At 36.5% G+C, this 11468-nt stretch overlaps 1 pseudogene; it reads right to left on the bottom strand.

Moving 5' to 3' along the window:
- Positions 1-8935: 8935 nt before the first annotated feature.
- LOC101976155 (transcription factor BTF3 homolog 4-like) lies at positions 8936-9474 on the bottom strand (annotated as a pseudogene).
- Between the last annotated feature and the right edge of the window lie 1994 nt (positions 9475-11468).

Genomic DNA, 11468 nt, shown 5'->3' with positions numbered 1-11468 from the left:
TAATTCAGAACTACAAAACAAGGCCAGGAAGTATCATATATTTTATAACACCAGAAGTAACTTCTAAAGTTGATCAGGTGTTTTATGATAATTTAATGGTGATTTACAAATTACTTAGATGGAAACTGAGTGTTTTTTGTTTTTGTTTTGCTTAAAAAAATAACCTTAACTATTCCACTCTATGTTCATTATTAATACTTCTTCTCCTTCTAATCTCTCTCTAACACACTTCAGTCAAGCTAGTTCCTACCTCTGTACCAGAATTGTGCTTTTCCAAGTCCCTACAAACCTCCAATGTAACTAAATCCTTTGATCACTTCAGTCTACATGAAAGACTCTCTTCCTTTTGTCTCTGGATTGTTTTATCTCACTGGTTATTCCTTATTAGTTTTTAAAAATCTTATTTTGAAATAATTTAAGGCTCATAAGAAATCACAAAAACACTACAGAGAGGTTCTGTGTATCCTTCAACCAGCTTTCCCCTAAAAGACAACTTCTGATGTAACTAAATCAAAACCAGGAAATTGACATTGGTACAATACTCCTAATGGAACTACAGATTTCACCAGTTTTTACATGTGTTTATTTGGCAATTATGCAGTATAGATTCATGTAACCACCATCACAATCAAGATTCAGAACTGCTTTGTTGCCACCCCTTTATGATCATAATCCCTAAGCCCTGGCAACAACTAATCTGTTCTCATCACTAAAATTTTGTCATTTCAAGTGTGTAATATACATTGAATTGTTTTTAGATTGTCTTTTCTATTTTATAAGGAAAAAATCAATTAAACTTATTACATGTGCCAATAGTACATTCTTTGTTTGACCTGGGCAGCATTCCATTGTGTGAATATACCAATTTGTCTATTTGCCCATTAAAAGACATTCAGCTTTTCAAAATTTTGGCTGTTACAAATAAAGCTGCTATGAACATTCCTAAAGGCAATATGTTCTTTCTCTTTGGTTACTTTCAAGCATTTTTTTTGTCATTAATTTTCAGACATTTGATCATAAGTTGTCTGATTGTGAATTTCTTAAGTTCTATCTTTTTATGGTTTGTTTAGCTCTTTGAATTTTTAAGTTTATGTCTTTTACTAATTTTTTTATTGTCCCATAGGTCCCTGAGATTCTGTTGCTTATTTTTCTATTTTCTCTCTCTTTCTCACATTGGATAATTTCTGTTGATCTATCTTTAAGCTCCTTGGTTCGTTCCTCTCTCATCTCTGTTTTACTCCTGAGTACTTCAGATAGTGAAATTTTTTATTTCACTTATTGTATTTTGTAGCTCTAAAATTTCCATTTGGTTCATTTTTATATCTCTTTTTTTCTTTGTTGGGACTTTCTGGGTTTTTTCAATAGTTTTGAGAATGTTCATGACTACTTGTTAGAACTGTTTTCTGGTAGCTACTTTAAAATTGTTCTCAAATAATTTCATCTTGGTGTTGGCAACTGTTGATTGCCTTTACTCATTCAAGTTGACATTTTCAAACTTCTCGGTATGATGGTAATTTTTATTATATCCTGGACAGTTTGAGTGTTATTTTATGAGATTCTGGTTCCTATTCAAATCTTGTACTATAGCAGGCAGTCACCCTGTTTATGTTAAGGACATATACCTTGCACTGCTTTTGTGAACTATATGATCCAAATACACGTTTAGTTTCCAAAGACTTTGAGGTACTATTTGGTTCTGCTCAGGTGTGTGCTGCCCAGAAGTTAATCTGGAATCTGAGTGGTGTTCCAGACCAGTGTTTGTTTCTGAAGCTTTTTTCTGTGTTGTTTCTTGTCAGTTTCACACTTGAGCTGCTCAGACATCTGCCCAGGATTTCATACATAGATTTTTAAAATCACTTTCCCTTCTGTATGTAATCTTCCAGCCATTTTCCAGTTGGGAAGGGGAGGACTATGACTTTTTAAATGCTTTTATTATTCATTACAATTATTCATAATAGTGGGATTCATAGTGACACATTAATAATGCATATAACATAATTTACTCCATTCATTCCCCAGTAATACCCCTTTTCTCCCCTCCTCTTCCCCCTGTTACCCTTCATCTACTCTTCTGGTATTTTTTCTATTTATTTACACATGTATATACTTTTTTTCAGTGGCACATTATACTTATTTATATATAACAGTGAGATTCAACTGTAGTATATACATGCAAGCATATAACTTTGAATGATTTTATTCCCTAGTTTTTTCCCACTTCCCTCCTTTCCTCCCTCTTTGATTCCCTATCTCTATTCTATGACCTCCTTTCTATTCTAGTAAGTCCTTTTATTTCTTTTCTTCTTTCTAGTTTCTCCATATTCACTTCCATCCATTTACCAACAAATGACATAATTTCATTTTCTTTATGGCTGAGTGGAACTCTGTTGTATACATACATTTAAAATTTATTCATTAGGTTAGGAGGAAAAGAGGGATGAAAAATGATCTAAATTCTTGTGGAATGAGGTTTCTGTTTACTGAGATGGGAAAGAATGAGGAAAGAGCAAGTTTGTGCAGAAAAACTGAATTGCATTCTGGAAGTCTGATTATGTATTAGATAACTAAAGTGGGTATTGTAAGTCTAGGACTCAGGATAGTAGCCATGACTGAAAATATTTATTTGAGAACTATTTATGATGGTTCTTAAAGTCATAATATTTGATGAGAGTAGCTATGGATGAATGTAGTAGCCATGATTAGTATCTGAGTCTTAGACTTACATAACCACTTTAGTTATCTAATAGATAATCAGACTTCCAGAATGCAATTCAGTTTTTCTGCACAAACTTGCTCTTTCCTCATTCTTTCCCATCTCAGTAAACAGAAACCTCATTCCATAAGAATTTAGATCATTTTTCATCCCTCTTTTTCTCCTAAACTAATCCAATCTACCAGTACCTGTTGTTGCCTCTACCTTCAAAATAAAAGAAAAATCAAACCATTTCTCATCATTTCCAAAGCTACCATCTTGGTCAAATCCAATATTATCTCTTAATGTATTATTGAAATAGCATTTTAAGGAGTTGCACTGTTTCCTTCCTTGCCTTCCCAACATTTTTTTTCTCCACTTCAAAGTGAGCCTTTTTACATGTAAATCAGATCACATTGCAGTTTGTTTAGAACTTCCTGAGTCCACCTCAGAGTCTTTACCATGCCCCTACCTAATCCGGTGCTGCCATTCCTCTGCCTAGATTTCCTACTAATCTTCTTGCCCACTGTGTTCTATCAGTACTGGCCTTTGTACTGTTCTTAAAACATGCCAAAAATTTCCTCCCTTCCAGTGCTAGTATTCTAGTTTCTGTTTCCTCTGCCTGGGATGCACTTATTCCAAATAGTCTACTTCTTCACTACCCTCAGGTTTGTGCTCAGATATCTTATCAGAGAGCAGGGTACAGTGGCCCACATCTGTAATCCCAGTGGCTCCAAAGCCTGAGGCAGGAGAATTGAAAGTTCAAAGCCAGCCTCAGCAAAAGTGATGCAGTTATCAACTCAGTGAGACCCTGTCTCTAAATAAAATACAAAATAGGGTTTGAGATGGGGCTCAGTGGTCGAGTGCCCCTGAGTTCAATCCCTGGTACCTCCCCCCCAATCTATCAGAGAGGCCCTCCCTAACCACCTTCTCTAAAATAGTATGCTTGCTACTGTCTCTTTGCCCTGATTTTTCTCCTAAGCATTTTTCCCAGTTATCTACTGTTGCATAACCAATCACTCTAAAACTTAGAAGTTAATGGATTAGAAGTTCAGGCATTCTGGACCCTCATCTGGAATGGATTTAATGAATGGAAGCAGGCCTCACATGTTACTATTGTCTGAATTGCTTCATTCTCTGTTATGTACTCTTCACATGACTAGTTTGAGATTCCTCATAGCAAGGTGTTCTCAGAGTAGTAGTTGGATTTCTTAAGTGGTGGTTGGCTTCTCCCTTAGATGAAGTGGAAATTACCAGACATTTTAAATGGTTTCTCCAGTACTGATATGGTAATACTTTGCAACATACTCTTGGTCAAGGAAAGCAACAAGACCATCCTAGATAGAAAGAGGAAATAAACAGACTCTGCCATGGGGTGAAAGCAACCAAATGCATGTGTGGGGCCAGAGGGGGTAGGAATTGATTAATGATGACCTTAGCTATCTTTGTAGATTATATGCCACAGTACCTATAGCCCTTTAACATTATTCATATTTGTCTACATCACTAGGATAAGGTCCATGAGACCAAGAAATTGTCTGTATAATTCACTGTTTCATCTACATTGCCTACGACAGTGCCTGAATACATAGTAGATACTCAATTATTTCGTTAATAAATTTTGCATAAGGTCTAACCTTCAATGATTCCTTACACGGAAAAACTGAATTACTGTCCCTACAATTGTTAAGGTCTGCTAACACCTGGTCCAATATTTTGCTTCGTATCTTTAATTATAAGCTTGTACCAAAAAGAGAAATTTACAAATTTTACCTATGGTGAAAACATGTACCATGAAGGAACAGAGGTAGAGACCTTAGAGGATTGTGAACCTGGAAAGAGGCATATTACTGTCAATGCCAAAGCTTAAGGATACAATATGATTGGGATGCAAAGGTCTTCTTCAGATTTATCTCCAGAGTCAAAAGGACATTTTCTTGTTGCCAGGAACAATCTGTACTCATCCATAACATTTCAAGTGGCCCCAGAATTTCCAAGATAATTGAAACCAAGGAAAGAAGATATTGTGATATTTGTATGACAGTAAGTAACCAGTAAAAAAAATCATCTCATTAATTGAGTGCACTGTGAATCTCACCCATAGTTTCAACTCAAGGGACAGCCCTCAGGCTTTCACTCTCTGATGTCCTGATAGCCACACATGTTTAAACTGATGATTGGTTACACATCTGACCCCAAAGCAACTAATCCAAACAGGTGTGCAACCTGGGATTTCTTCTGCCAAGAAGAAATTGGCTGAGTACCAGTCCACTCTGAGGAATGTAGCTGATAAATACAAAAATATTTGGTAGTTATGATAGGTCATGTGTAAAGAAATTGTGAGACAATAGGGCTGGGGCTGGGGCTCAGTGGTAGAATGCTCACCTAGCATGTGTGATGCACTTGGTTCAATCCTCAGCACCACATAAAAATGAAATAAAGACATTGTGTGTCCACCTACAACTAAAAAATAAATATATACCTAAAAAAAGAAATTGTGAGATAACATAAAACAGAAGCAATGAGATATAGAAAGTATATAGAGTGAGGAGATAAACTAGCAGAAAGAAGTAAGTAAATAAACACCTGGAGAGTAACTTAGGCACAATGAGTGAAGCTCTAGGGCTGGGGATGTGGCTCATTGGTGTAGAGTGCTGACTTGGCATTTGTGAAGCCCTGGGATTGATCCTTAGTGTGTGCATGGTGGACCACAAACTTTTGCTGTGCTTCCTGCCATCTTAGATTCCCCCACCACCATCCTCTAATTCAAGCCCAAGACAAATAATTAAACCCTGTGTTAGGAAGGAGTTTTTCCTATGCTCATAAAAAATGCATGAAGAAACTTTTTTGTTATTATGACTGTGATGTCTAACTCTGGGCAATTTAATGAGACCCTATCTCAAAATAAGAAATAAAAAGAGTTGAAGGTCAGTTCAGATGTAGAGCATCCTTGGGTTCAAACCCCAGTACTACAAAAAAAATGGAACAGACAAAAATTCTCTACTACAGAATGCTACAATAGTAAAAAATATAAATAACTAATTAATCAATATATACCAGAAGTTTAGAATTCTGTAAACTTGGAAGAGGAGAAGTAGAAGAAGAAGGACAACAAACAGATATACACACCATCAAACCACTATGAGAGAAAGACATCTGGGGGTTACTCAAGCTGAAGCACTTATTAGTTATTATAGTTTTGCCATAGCCTCCTTACATTTCTGAGATCCTGGACAGTAATGTAGGAAGTTGGAGGAAACGAGTGTTTAGCGATAACATAGGCATGGGCTGCCCATCTCCAGGGCCCTTTCCCTACTTCTGCATACACTGCCACTCATGAATGTATGCCATTGGTTTATAGTATCATAGTCCATTTTTCATCCTTGTGCTTTAGTCTGCTAGGGCCACCATAACAGAATACCACAGAAAATAGATGGCCCAAACAAAAAAAATATTTTTCTTACAGTTTTGGATGGTGTAAATTCAAGATCAAAATGTCAGCAGGGTTTTTAAAAAATATTTATTTTTTTAGTTGTAATTTAGACACAATACCTTTATTTTATTTATTTTATTTTTATGTGGTGCTGATGATCAAACCCAGGGCCTTAAACGTGTGAGGTGAGTGCTCTACTGCTGAGCCACAGCCCCAGCCCATCAGCAGGTTTTTAAAACTATTTTTAGTAGTAGATGGAAACAATACTTTTATTTTATTTTATTTATTTTTATGCAGTGCTGAGGATCAAACACAGCAAGTGCTATACCACTGAGACACAACCCTAGCCCTGTCAGCAGGTTTTGTTTGAGTCTTCTTCCTTTGGTTTGCAGATGGCTGCCTTCTCATTACATCCTTACACAGCCTTGCCTTTGTGTGCATTTATGTCTGTGTCCTTTCTTTTTTAATATTTATTTATTTATGTATCTTTAGTTTTAGGTGGATACATTAGTTTGTTTTTATGTGGTTCCAAGGATCAAACCTAGTGCCTCATGCATGCTAGGTGAGCACTCTACCACTGAGCCCCAGCCCCAGCCCCTGTGTCCCTTCTTATAAAAATACCAAGTCAGATTGGATCCTGACCCATCCATATGACCTCATTTTATATTAATTATCTCTTTAAATGCCCCTTCTTCAAATAACAGTCACATTCTGAGGTAGGAGTAAGGAGACATAAATTGGGAGGGGGTACAATTTAGCCCATAACACATTGCAGAAGTTTTATTTTATATAAGAAGATATCAGAAGCTCCCTGCCTCCTCTTCTTGACTTGAGACCAGAAGGCTTCCAACATTATGGCAATATTGTGAAAGTCATAGCTGTTGCCCATAATCCTAAGGCAAGGATGTGTGTGGCTTGTCAGTGAGAATCCTCTTAATATTTCTTGATGTATGGATCAAATTCAGTTTTAGCCCTTTGAAAGGGAATCAGAACCTTGTTGCTCTGGACCTGGTGGCTCCAATGGAGATTTCCAATTGAGGTCAGTAAAAAATATGAAAGATTCCAAGAAGGAACTCCTTGGTAAGCAAAGAGAAATTGAGATAAAACCTAGGCCCAGAACTATGGGATATGCATTGGTTTAGCTGAGCCTGGAGGTCTTCCAGGACAAAGCCACCCTGGTATGATATTCTGAATGAACCTGCTCAAATTCAAGTCAAAACTTAATTCCCATTGTGTAGTATTAAGAAGTAGGACTTCATTGGATTTTTAAAAAGTGTTTAGGTATGGGCTTTGCCCTCCTTACTGGAATAATCCATTCACAGATTAATAGATTTGTGGGTTCATGGGTTATCATGAGATTCTGTTATAAAACCTAATTTGGCTCTGTCTCTTATATGTTCTTCTCTTCAGGATTCTGCAGTGGATCCCCACTAGCTATAAGGGTGTCACTAAATGTGGTCCTGCTAAGAGCCACAGCCAAGTAATATGATGCATGGCATTTTTGGTTGAAAGGTGACGCCAGCAAGCCATTGAGATGATATGATTATGTTAAGATCTGCATTCATATGGATATTAGACTCCAGCTGTCCACCTCGGCCTGCCAAGGGACTCCTGGAGAGTTCCCATTGGTTGGGGAAGTATGGTAGGAGGGAATTCCGGAGGAGGGACTTCTTGTTGGGGTCCGGGGTCGGTTTGGCAATCGTACGGGAGCGTATGGGGCATTGGCGGCAGTTTCAAAAATAAAGTTTGTTCCTGCTTAAGTGGCTCGTGATTTTGTGCCCAGCCAGACTGCGGCATGGTCCCTCAACCTTGGACCTCCTAGCTTCCAGAACCATGATCTAAATAAAACTTTATTCTTTATAAATCACCCTGTCTGTGATATTCAGTTATAGCAACAGAGAATAGACTCAGAGAAAGGGGGTTGCTCAGTGTATGACTGTGAACCACAGAGCCATAATCTTTGAGCACATGGGAAGGACACCACCTATATCTGTACAGTGACCCATGCAAACATGTTTATCCTTTCCAGGAGCACAACTCTCCATGTGAACGGCTGAATCCAGGCCTTATATTCACTTGAGGGGACTTTGGAACAAAATTAGTAGGGATCTGATCCTACTTTCCAGTTCTTCCTGGAGAACCCACATAGTGGCTTGGACCAAGTTCAAAACCCAGCTTAGCCATTTACTTTGTAAAATCTTGTACTCCAATTTCCTCATCTGCAAAATGGGGATAAGAAGAATCCTTCTTCGTAGAGTCTTTAGGAGTAATAAATTATTTAATAACTTATAATAGCATTTGGCACATTAAGAATTTAATAAATAGTACTTTTTATTGTTCTTATATGTGGTTTCAAATTCATTATTATTTCTACTTAAGTCTTTACACACAGGACTTATACCCTTTGACTTGAGTGAGCCTCGTGATTGTTTAATATAGATACTTTACATTTTTTTAGAATTTTTAATATTTATTTTTTAGTTTTTGGTGGACACAACATCTTTGTTTGTATGTGGTGCTGAGGATCGAACCAGGCCACACGCATGCCAGGCGAGCACGCTACCACTTGAGCCACATACTCAGCCCTAGATACTTTACATTTTGACCAACAGAATAGATCCTGAGAAGAAGTACATGATGCAAAGTTAAATAACAAAAAAAAAATCTGAATGAGCTGCTCTATTAATATACAAAATATTTACATTACTGAACTAGTAACTGGTGATGATCTAGTTATCTGTGAACTTTGGAACCACACAGCTGATATGTTAAAGATAATCCATGCTAGCTTCCAAAAACCAGAGAAGATTTTAGTTAGCTTCTTTCTTTGATGCTTCATAAAAAAATTTTTACAGGCTCTGGAACATCATCATCCTCTTCTTCAATATATTCTAGTTTTGGTGCTTTGCTACTCAACACTTGCTGAGGGGACTGTTTAGCTAACTTTCTAAGGCTCATTAAGTTATGAGCACCAAGTGGCTTAATATTCCAGGAAGCATTTCTGTGACAGATTTGACTGCTGCATGACCTTGTAATTGTAAAGTGTTAGCAGAGAGGGAAGCTTGCACTTAGGGATTGTTTTTTTTTTGTTTGTTTGTTTGTTTGTGGTATTGGGTATTGAACTCAGGGGCACTTAAACACTGAACCACATCCCTAGCCCTTTTTTATATTTTGATTAGAGACAGGGTCTTGCTGAGTTGCTTATGGCCTAAGTTGCTGAGGCTGGCTTTGAACTCACGATCCTCCTGCCTCAGCCTCCTGAGCTACTGGAATCATAGGCATGTGCCACTGCACCCAACTGGACTTGGGGACTATTAAAATGAATGAGTATTTTATCATCTTTAATCATGTTCACCTCTTCAATATCAGCTATTTATTCACAGGTTATTTTTTAGAGAACTCTCAAGCTTTTTGTCATAAGCTATAGCAGTTCTATGTACTACCTTATTTCTGCAGGCTGTACACTTATCCCCATCCTTATCTGAGCCTGGAGTTTGGCTGACTTCTTGATTTGTGTTGCTGATAATTCTTTTTTCATTCTGTCTTGGGACCTGGACATCCAGGATTCAGGGAAAGCAACTCATGCTTGAGAGCATTTTCCCAGCCATAGGAGCATTGAAGGAATGGGAGCTGCAGTGGGGAGATCTTGCCTGTTACATAAGGCAGATAAAAGAAGAGAATAATTGGAATTTTAAAAGTTTGATGTTTATTTAGTTACAGATTATAATTTATTCCCCATTTGATTCAGATATTGTAATAAAATTATATTCACTTTGTTCTCATTATTCAACCAGTTAATATTTTAATGTATTTCCTCCCATTTTTTCACATGCCTATATAAATTTTTTGTTAAATTTTTTCATATCAAGTATGAAATTTATATTAAGCATTTATATGTAGATGATGAGTATTTTCTCATATATGTTAAGCATTTTCATGCACTTAAAATTGTAAATGTAATTTAATCTGCATAATATCCCATCAAATGGCTGTGTAATCATTTGTCAATGATTTCAAATTAATGAACATTTAAAATGCATCCATTTTCAATTATTTAAAATATCACCCATAAAAATCTTTATTTACAATTTTTTATCCCTTTTTCTATTCATTTCCTTAAATCAGCTTCCTATAAGTAAAGTTACTTGATCAAAGGAAATAGACCATAATAGAGGAAGTCCTTCCCAGAGCAATCAGTCAAGAGAAAGAAATAAAAGGCATCCAAATTGGAAGGAAGAAGTGAAATGGTTTGTGTTTGATGCTGACATAATTTTATATATACAAAGCCCTAAAGACTTCACCAAAACCTATTAAAATAAATTCAGTAAAAATTCAGGATATAAAATCAACATGCAAAAATCAGGAACATTTCTGGACTGGGGTTGTGGCTCAGCAGTAGAGCACTCATGTAGCATGTGTGAGGCCTTGGGTTTGATCCTCAGCACCATATAAAATAAATAAATAAACAAATAAAGGTATTGTGTCCAACTACAACTAAAATATAAATATTTTTTAAAAATCAGTAACATTTCTATACAATAACAATGAATTATCCAGGAAAGAAAACAATCTCAGTCCCCCCTCCCTCAAATAATTTAACCAAGGACGTAAAAGATCTATACATTAAAAAACACTACAAAATATCTAGGTATAGTGGTATGTGCCTATAATCCTACCCACTCAGGGAGCTGAAGCAGGAGGATCAGCTAGAGGCAAGCCTGAGCAATTTAGGGAGACCCCATGCCAAAATAAAATTTTTAAAAGGGCTGGGTATGCAGCTCAGTGATACAGTGCTTGCCTAGCATATGTGAGTCCCTGTGTTTGATTTTCAGTAACATACACATACACACACATAAAGTATAAAACATTTATAAAGAAATGAAAGAAGACACAAATAAATGGAAAAGTATTCTGTGTTCATTTAATTGGAAAATTAATATAATTAAAATGTCCATATTACCCAATGATTTACAGATTCAGTGCAACCTCTATTAAAATACAATGTTGTTTTTCACAGAAATAGAAAAAAAATCTTAAAATTTATATGGAACCATAAAAGACTTCAAATAGTCAAAGCAATTTTGACAAAAAGAACAAAGTTGCAGGCATCACACTACCTGATTGAGATAATATTACAAAAATATAATAATCAAAACAGCATGCAACTGGAATAAAAACAGATGCTGGCCAAGAGAACAGAAATTAACCTATACACTTAAGTGCCAATTGATTTCTTAATACAAGAATACATGATAGGTCCCAGTGGCTTGAGAAGCTGAGACAGGAGGATCGAGAGTTCAAAGCCAATCTCAGCAAAATCGAGGCACTAAGCAACTCAGTGAG

The sequence above is a fragment of the Ictidomys tridecemlineatus genome, chromosome X (genome assembly GCF_052094955.1).
Source record: "Ictidomys tridecemlineatus isolate mIctTri1 chromosome X, mIctTri1.hap1, whole genome shotgun sequence".
NCBI classification, from domain to species: domain Eukaryota; kingdom Metazoa; phylum Chordata; class Mammalia; order Rodentia; family Sciuridae; genus Ictidomys; species Ictidomys tridecemlineatus.
The sequence above is the reverse complement of the archived record's forward strand: the minus strand, read 5'-3'. Positions and strand labels throughout refer to the sequence as shown.